The sequence below is a fragment of the Furipterus horrens genome, unplaced genomic scaffold, assembly GCF_987537825.1.
Source record: "Furipterus horrens unplaced genomic scaffold, mFurHor1.1.pri manual_scaffold_5, whole genome shotgun sequence".
NCBI classification, from domain to species: Eukaryota; Metazoa; Chordata; class Mammalia; order Chiroptera; family Furipteridae; genus Furipterus; species Furipterus horrens.
The window spans coordinates 148,346,596-148,356,807 of record NW_028327175.1 but is presented as its reverse complement, the minus strand read 5'-3'; the positions used below and the strand labels follow the sequence as shown (position 1 = coordinate 148,356,807).

Here is a 10,212-nt window from a genome sequence, read left to right as displayed (position 1 = left end):
GCAGACAGTGCGACAGAGGTAGGAGTAGCCCTCTGCTCCGCGTTCTCCCCATCTACATCACCATCAGCCCACATTCAGTCTCTGCCACTTAGGGGAAACAAATGGATCCTAATCCAGTATGACTGGTGTTCTTACAAAAAGGGGAACATCTGGACACAGAGATAGACATGCACAGATGGAAGGAAGATAATGTAAAAAAATACAGGGAGTATACCATGTGAAGAGGAAGACAGAATTAAGGTGATACTCTCATGCATTGAAAGATGTTTAGCAGCACACCTGGCCTCTACCCACTAGAAGCCAATAGTGGGAGATAGCCAACGTACTCAAAATATCCCAATCAATAAAGTTATTCATAAAAATGAAAAAATGTGTCTTGTTTTATGGAAATGCTGAACGGACTTTTTGGCCAACCCAATATTTTTAATAAGAAGAGAATCAAATCACATATTTAATATGCTAAATTTTTACTTTTAGATGGCAAAGATATATCTCTCATGAATAGTACATGTGTAGAGGGTTAGGGAGTCTCCCATGTGAGACACTGGTGATGAAATGGTTAACTAATTCATGGCCTTGACCTATGACTTATATATAGTTATTGGCAATAACTAGGTCTGTCTTCTTAAATGTATGCCATGGAATTTGCCTACTACTATAGTCTGTATTCTGTCCACTCACGTTGAGTATCCCATAGCTACACAGAATGCCAAGAAGACCTTTATTCCTCTGTGACATTCAGCTAAATGAGAAACAATTGGGAGGGTGTAAACTCAATTTATAGCTAATGTGATATTCAAGATTTCACTTTTGAAGACAAAGATAATATATCTATAAGCTCCCTAAAGCAAGGTTCAGCTCCTTAGAGGTACATTAATTGACAAGATTAGGTAACTATTTAGGAAATATGCCTTTCTACTCAGATGCCCAAAGTCTAACTTATACTTGGTCTTTTTCCAATAAAAGGGAAGGGGCCTTTTGCTTAACAGAACAGATGTATATTTTTCCCCCTTAACCTTAAAAGGAGAAGTTCTTGCACAAAGACACAAACAATTCAAAGAAAATGAATGTGAGTGTGCTTCATAGACATTCAAGTAAAGGAGATTCATTTTCTTCAGGCTCAGATCAAATGCTTCATGTTTTGCTTTAATGATTCTGTCCTACCACTCTTCTCTATGACAAATACAATAATAGTCCATTTTACAGGTGGTCACCTTCTAAAATTCTTAATTTTTCTAATAGTAATCCAGGAAGTCCTTATGCTATAAATACACATTGTATTTTTACCTGTGTGCTACTTACATTTTAAGGGTACCCCCCCTAAAAAAATCTGTTTTTAGGGAATGTTTCTAAAGATCATATTTATTTTTTCCAGTAATGCCAAATAAAATTATTGTATTAATTATTGAAAAAATGTATTTTGATATAATGTGAGAAAAAATATCATACCATCTGTATATCATAGTCAATACCTATAAAAATTACATGCGTTATCTTTATTTTCCTTACCCAGTCGTTTTTCTTTTATGATCTCTTTGTTTCTTAAGACTACCACCATCATTTCCATTTCATTGTGTAAAAAGTGGAAAATTCTTGTTCCTCTCTCCATCATATCAATCCAATTTATTTCCAAAGACTGTTGATTTAATTTATTTAACTAGTGAGAAGGGGTTGGTCAGGTCACTTCAAAGCATTGACCATAATCATCCGATTTTCCACTTATCCTGTAGTTCATCTTCTCTTTCTTGAAATGGTATGGTTAATTTATTAAATGTCTGTAAACTTCAAATTTTATAGTCTTAGCTAAAGTATTAGTATTCAGAAGAAGAGTAGTTTTGAGGCATAGTAGATTCGTCATACCCTGGCAGTTCTCCAGGTCATTCCTAAATCATCAAGATGGGTCATCTCTCCAGTCAAAGGCTTCCAATCCAGACTGCAGTGAAAGGGGCTACAATTGTTTCTTACTTTAGGGCAGCACAGGAAGGTGCATTCAAACAAACAAGTGAGTGAAGTGTTACATAGCAGATTGAGAAAACGAAGCCAAGGAATTAAATGAATGTAAGGGAAGTGAGCAATAAACAAATAGGATTGGAATTGACACTTATTTCATCCCTCAGCCAACACTCTGGCCAACCTTCCCAGTAGACTGTGTGCTAAAAGTCCACAGCATTTCAGATCTCTCATTATAAGCTTAAGAAAATAAATGGTGTAGGAAAGAAATTATGTATTGCTGGTTAGCATTGCTTATAAAGTACAAGGTTAAATAACATCTTATATGTAAAATTCAGTTGCAAGACATGAAATGCAGAAAGTGGATATTATTCTTTCCACAATTCTCACATGTAGAGCCACAGTCTGACTTCCCAGTCTCATGAAAGCTCATGGAATATTTCTGGTCACATTTCATAACAGAATGATTAGTTGCAGAAGACCAGAGCATAATAGTATATCCCCTTTGTGCAGTTTCTGTGAACTTTCAATTGAAAGGAAGATTATTTAAATAAGATTTGGGATTGTTTATTGAAATGTGGGGAATTACAGAGGAACAAAATGGTTTTCTTTCTGTACAGGAGCCACTGTGCTATAAATATCATCTATAGTGATTTTGGGGGGTAGTTAATTTGGGGGTAGAAATTAGGGAGAGCAAATTATCTGAACAAAATTTTTTGAATTTCTCTTTTGTCTCATAAAACCAGCCTTCAATTTTGCTATGTGGATAAACTTCACATATAGTTAATCACTGAATGGTAAGAGCTATGAAAAGTGTGAATAAACCCAATAAATATATTAATTCAATATTTTACACAAGAACAATGAAAAGTTTAAAAACAATTTTAAAATATTATACTTAGCACATTTTTGGCCATCCTACTGTAAGCTATCAATGAAAGTAGGTTGAGTATATTAAAACAGTAACTAGGATAATGCAAGATCAGCCTAAAACAAAAATGTTTGTCTCAACTCATCAGTTTTATATTACTGTGAATTTTTAAATGTAGATTTGGAAAAAAGTACCAGAAATGGTGAATAACTGTTATGGCTAAATTGCACTATTTAAATTTGAGGAATGTCAGGGTAATAAGAAAACCAGCAATTCTTACATATTGAGTATAATATTCAGAAAACAGTTTCTCCACTGGCAAAATTATAATTTATCTAATAAATCTAGTTCTGCAATTCAATTTGGATTTAGAAACAGATGTTTTATGTACAAATGCAGTTAGCAATAATAGATCACTAGCCAGGATATGATTTATTATTTTATAAATGTTTAATGATATGAAGAAATCAGTACTTTGGAGATCTTTTGTTATTAAGGCACCTGTGAGAATTACATCAGTTTAACCATCCATGGATATCAACATTGAAACTATTTCTTCTCTAATACTTTGCTCATATGAAAGCACATATGCATTTTTCCTGAAATTTCTGCATAAAGGCACATATGTAAATTTTATAGACAAGAAAATGTTACTTTTTTTGTGAAAGTTATTTCAACTCACTGTAGGAATCATCCAGAAACAATTATTGCTTTTTAGAAGGATATAATGGCAATGTCATGTTATATTTATTGTTATTTTTATAACCCATTGCCATATACATATATAGTTTTGTAGCTCTCTGTAACAGTAATAAAAGAAGGGTTATATTTAATAGTAATGTGAGGAATGCTGATTTATGCTATGTCAAACCATTTCAGATCACACAGGGATTATTCTTTTCAAGTTAGGTAGAATGTTAGTTTCTTTTTTTGCTTTAAGAGATCACTTTTTAATCTTCAATTCTATTTCAGTGAGCTATCGCTCTTTAATTTAATGAAGTGTGGAAAACAAAATATCCAAGTTTATTAGCACTCTATGAAAAGTAAATGTAAATCAGTACTCTATGAGGTCTGTATATGTTTTAGTTGTAAAAAATATTTTTCTGAGCAGTGATGACCTTAATCTATCACCCTTGACTGATGGCTGCTAAAAAAATATATATATATTTTTTTCATTTGCATTTTGCAGTAGATGCTGTTGAATCTGTCTTCTTGCGTCAAAAGTCTTCTCAATGAAATAGTTTCCCAGGTCTTAGCAGCTACAAACATATACTATGCAATTACAATTAGACATTTCAATTGTATCAATTTATGTGTTGCATCATATTTATTTTCAGTGTATCCTATAAAACATATTGTCCAGCCATAAATACATGACAATCAAAGCATATTATGTCCACTTGACAATATTATGGTTATATACTCGCATAGCAGGAGAGTCATTGAATTTACTAGAGATAAGGATTATCATTATTTTACTGTTGGTGAATTTGAGAATCTCTAATTTAGTCAATTTTTAATGTTAAATATCATACTGAGGTAAGGGATTTTATTGATAAGAAATTTAGTAAATATCAGCATATGCCAATGTAACAGAACGCCTGGGCTGCTCCGATTGAAACAGAACCCACGGGCTGTTTAGTTAGAGGCCCGATTGCCCGCCGCCAGAATCATAACTCTGAATACCAGAGTTTGGTGAAAAGGAAAAGAATTGTTTATTTACACAAAGTACTGCCTCCCCCTCCCAGACCTGGCCAGTCTTAGGAAAGTCAGAAACACCGTTTCCCTACTTCCTAGGCACAGTTCAGCTTTACCAGTAGCTGCCAATCACTCAGTTCTGATTGGGGAGGTCCTTTCTGTGCTGTGGTGCCCTCCAGCTCTCAATGCAGGAACGCCTGGATTCTCAGCCTCCTTGTAAACTGCCTTCTTCCTGCAAACCGCATGGATCTCCTCTCCTTCTCAAAGCAGTCTGGAGATCCCTTCTCCAAGCCAGATGGAGGGAGCCCACAAGAGCCAGAGAGTGAGGGCGTGAGGGCCAGAGAGAGCCTGAGAGAGAGAGCCTCCTAGAGCCAGAGCCAGCCCAAAATATCTGCAGCTCCTTCTCCCTTCCTCCCTGCCTCCTCTCTCCCCTTGCCGTCCTCTCACGCAGTGGGTGTTGCAAACAATTCTGACCATTCACAGAACCCTACGTAGGCTCTGTCTGCTTCTTCCGTACCAGCCCACAGTCCAAGATCCCTTCCATCTTCCTGAGTCTTGGAAGTAAAGCGGATCTTTGCAACAATGTATCCAGCCACTAGCTCCAGGCATGCAAGGGCATCCTGAAAGCTGCTTCCTGCTCCCTATCTCCCAGCCTCAAACTCTGGGGTTTGTTTTTGGACTCCCCTGTTTCTGTAACACCAACACTGCATTATTTTATTAATACTTTTACAAAGTCATATGAAATGGATATATTTTCATCAAATTGCATCATATACATTTGTCTAATATAAAATATATTCAGCAAACATGTACAGTACACATTAAAGGAAATCATAAAAAGAAGACATGGAGTCCTGACCCATGTGGCCCAGTTGTCTGGGCGTCTTTCCACAAAGCAAAAGGTCACTGGTTTGGATTCCCATTCAGGGCACACAGCCTGGGTTGCAGGTTCATCTGGTGAGGACTGTCCAGAGGCAACGGATCCTCATGTTCTTCTCACACATTGATGTTTCTTTCCCTCTCGTTCTTCCTTCCTTCCCTTCTCTCTAAAAATAAATAAATAAAATATTTTTTAAAGACATAGGAAACATTTATGTGCACTGTACAAATGATTCAAAATATAAGTGTAAGTTTAGTAATAATTGTGATATAAAGCAATAGGAAAAAAAAACCCAGTCTTAAAAAAATGCCTTTACGACTTGGATTCGTGGTTCTGGAAGAATAAGAGGGATACTGTCCTGCCTCAAATAATTAGAAAACAAGAAAATAATATGGAATAAGTCTTGTGACATTTGGCGATGGACGATTCCTCGCCATCCTTTGTTGGAGGACCCCGACCCTTCACTCAAATGCCTCCATTAGAATGTCCCTAGGAACGGAGGTCAGGCCTAGTCCAGGTGGGTGGAGTGGGGTTTCCCAGGACGCAAACAGGGTGCATTTGAAGCCCACAGTGGCTTATGAGGCTTGCGGTTTGTAGGGGGAAAAGCACGGGTATTGATGTCTGGGCTGCAGGGCTGGCTCAGGAAACAGAAGGGTTGGCTTCGACCACAGCTGCAGCCGCCACTTTTTTTTTTCAGAAAAAGCTGGATCTCATGAGATCTCAGGAATTACGCATGAATGAAATGGAAGCTGTTAGATAAGGAACACCTGTGTGCCCCAGCTGCCGGAAGCCCCTTGGACCAGAAACTTCCATAGAGTCCGGCGCTCACTGCCTATGGAGGACACCCCAATCTTCGTCCACGCAGTCCGGCCTCCCTACCAGAGTCACAGCACAGTGCCGCCTGTCCCCAGTGGCCTGGTCAGGTCTCCCGTACAGAGGCTGTGCAGGGGCTGGACCACCGTAGGCCGGAACACTGTAAGTGAACTGCTTGGGTCCCAAAGCTATCGTTTTCCAGGAACTTGATGGCCCCGGGGCAGTGACGCAAGCTTCGGGAGCAGAACCCTGGGACCCCGATGGGACGTCCACAAGGCCCAAGGCCGCAGCACCCTGAAGGTGCTGTTCCATTGCACACCCTCGATTCAGTTTTTCCTACTGGAGCTCCTTGGTGTATAGACTTTGGTCCAGGATACCATGGTGGCTTTATGTTCCTCAGTCTTTCCCCTGAATGCCTCAAGGCACTGCTCTTCCTGGCCCAGTTCAACATCCAGGAAATGTTCTCTTTTGAGCGCCCAGAGCCTGGAACGGGTGAGTGGAGTGTGGGGTCTCCTAGGAAGGCAAAGGGTGGTCTTGGCACTGCAGGGTGTGCTATGTGGCTTTGGGTGTGGGCGCCGTAAATGAGAGCCCTGATAAATGTTGAGGGAGAGGATGTTCTGCAACAGTGTCCAATAGGAAGCAAACGGCAATAGGACGTGGCAAATAGGAAGCAAATGGGAAGGAAAGGATAGATATTGAAAGTAAGTGAATAGGTCTCTTCTGCTTCCCCAACATAATGCTTGGTAAAGATTTCTAGTCTGTATTATACAAAGTGATAAACCAAATAGAGCCTGGCAATCTCACTGAGTTGGAGAAGCAGAGTTTGGAGTTCAAAGAACCAATGTAACTAGAATTTCACACAGTAGAATGGCGAGGAGACTGCACAGACATAGCTCTAGTAATTTGCACAGGGATTCTTTTAAGTCTTCTGTTTAGAACTGATCATGCAGGTGTTTCAGGCAGCTACTAACTCCAGGCAAAGAACTATAGAAAGGAATAGTTAGAAAAATTTCTGCATATCATACATACCCAGAAGTTGCCTATATCACACTGGTCATAGTGCAAAAACCTCCTAGCACATGGAGCAACTGTGCAGTGGATTGAATTATGTCCCCCTAAAAGTTATGCTGAGGCCCTAAGGTACCTGTGAATGTGACCTTATTTGAATATAGGGTCTTTGCAGGTACAGTAACATATAAGTAAAGGTTAAGTTATTATGAGTACAATGGGTCCTTAATTCGATTCAATTGGTGTCCTTATAAGATGAGGAGAAAAGACACAGAAGCAGACACACATAAGGAGGAGAATCTCATGTGGGAACATAGATACACTTCGGGAAATTGGCCATGTGGTGATGGAAGAAGAAACTGAAGTTATGCAGCTGCAAACCAAGAAATGATAAGATTGCCAGAGCTCAGCAAGCGCCAGGAGGCAGAGCATGGCTCTTATGACACCTCATTTTTTACTTCTAGCTTCCATAACCGTAAGAGAACAAATTGCTATTGTTTTATGCCACCCATTTTGTGATAGTGTTTTATAGCAGTCCTAGGAAAGCAGTACAGATCAGGAGAGTCCTTAGAGAAGCAAAATAGCCATAGACTAAAGACTCTTCTAGGCCCACACTAATTAAGTTTAAAGTTAAAAACAATAATTAAAAGGATTAGACTAATTTGAGGCAACTTAACTATATCTGAGAACATAACCTAAATCAAATTAAAGTAATATAAATCAGGAAAAATCCCCAAAACTTAAACTCAAAATATATTATTCTAGCAAACATTTTCAGGCATGCAAGAAGTAGAAAAATATACCTCATAACCAAGAGGAAATCAGTCAGAACTAGAAAGGATGGAGCTGATAAAAATTTTGAAATAAGGACATTAAAATGTTTTTATAAGTATATTTCAGGTATTTAAGAGGGTAGAGAAAAGCATTAAGCATGATGAAGAGAGAACTGAAAGATATGAAAACAACCCAACTCAAACTGAGAGAACTAATTTTAGTGAAAATACTTTGTATGAGAGAAAAAATAGATCATTTAAATTAAAAATAAAACATTAGGGAACTTGAAAATATAATTAGAATCTACCCAAATGAATCACAGATAGGAAAAAGTACTGGAGAAAAATATGATTAGAACATTAGTACGTTGCAAGAAAACAGCAAGTGGTCTGATATCCATGTAGTGGGGTTCTCAGGAAAGGGGTATAAATGGGGTGAATAAAAATCATTTGAAGGAAGAATGACTATAGTTATACAATTTTATGAGAACTATAAACCCACAAATTTAAAATACTCAAAGAGCCCATGAAAAAGAAAACATGACGAATATCACACCAAGGCATTTTCCCATCAAGTTGTTGAAAACTAGTGATAACAACAAAAGTCTCAAAAAGAAACATTATATATAGAGAAACAAAAATAAGAATGACACTGGGTGTCTTTTCAGAGGCCATGCAGCCACAAGACAATGAATTTCTATCTTTTAAGAAAAAAAGTGTCATTTTTTTTCAAAAATGAAGACAAATTGAAAACTTACACAATTTAGAATTAGAAACAAAGAGAGACTTTTACCAGCAGATCAACTCCTAAGTAAATTTTGAAGGAAATTCTTCAGTCAGAAACAAAGTGATACCTGCAAATATTCGGATCTATACAAATAAGGGAAACAAAACAATATAAATAGGAAGGCTACATAATTTTTTCTTTTCATATTTTTATTGTTTTATTTTGATGTTTAATGTTAATATAAAATAATACACTGGATATATAAAATATGTACAAGTAAAAGATATGACAAAATATTATAAAGGGAAAAAAGGAAATACACTATTAAGTTTCTTATGCAATTTATAAAGCAGTATATTATTCAAAGGTGCACAGTGATAGGTTAACTTAGATTGAGTCAATTACATTTATTTATTTTTTGTAATTTTATTTTTTTGTTTTTCAATTACAGTTGTCTCATTTTCCCCCATTGCTTCCCCCCATCCAGCCCACCCCTTCTCCCGCAATCATATCCCTCCCCGTTGTCCATGTACATTTCTTTATAAAGATGGTAAGACAAATCAATGAGTGAAATAATAAGTAATTGTTTCAACAAATAGTATTGGAAAATTGTAAAACTACATAAAAAAAGAACAAATATAAATAAGAACCTATCCGGACCCATACTTTATGCCTATTTAAAAATGAATTATAAGTGAGACATAGACCTATATGTTAGTATTAAATCTATAAAATATCTATGAGAAAAAATTTATAAGGCAAATGACTCTGAGTTAAGCAAATGTTTAATAAAACATAAAATCATGAACTAAAAAGAAAAACTGATAAACTGAGCTTTAGCCAAATCAAAATCTTTCCTCTTCAAAAAGACATGTTAAGAAAATGAAATAGCTGTCTACATACTGGGAGAAAATTATTGTCAAACATATAGCTGTGAAAGGTCTTTGATCCAAATATATAAGGGATATTTTCAACTTAATAATAAGAAAAATAAAAAGGTAATGAATTTAAACAAGACTTCACCAAAGATTATATGTGGATTGGAAATAGGTATAGCAAAGATGTTTAACATCTTTAGTCACTAGAGAAATAGCTATTATATCCATGAGACTACTACACACCACTAGTATGGCTAAAATTTAAAGACTAGGAATGCCAAATCATGGCACGGATGTTTAACAACTGGACTTTTCATTCATTTTAGGAGCAAACGGTACAGCTACTTTGGAACATAATTTTGCAGTTCTGTAATTGCAAATATACACTGACTTTTCATTTCCCTTCCCTCTCAAAAATACTCCTAAAACCGGATCTGTTCATCTATTATCTTACCAGTTTTATTCTTACTAGTGTCAAATTTGAAGTAATGCAAATACCCATCAGGTGGTGAATGCTACTCAGCAATACAAAAGGATATGTACCAATACATGCAACAAAATAGGTGTATCTCTAAAGCATTATGATGAGTGAAGGAATCTAGACATAAACCCCA

General features: G+C 36.7%; 1 non-coding gene across 1 annotated transcript; it reads left to right on the top strand.

The window, feature by feature from the left end:
- The first annotated feature begins 3,890 nt into the window (after positions 1-3,890).
- On the top strand, positions 3,891-3,967 carry LOC150010089 (small nucleolar RNA SNORD83). The gene has a single exon (XR_016511537.1). It is a non-coding gene; the product is annotated as a small nucleolar RNA SNORD83 (small nucleolar RNA).
- The last annotated feature ends 6,245 nt before the right edge of the window (positions 3,968-10,212 follow it).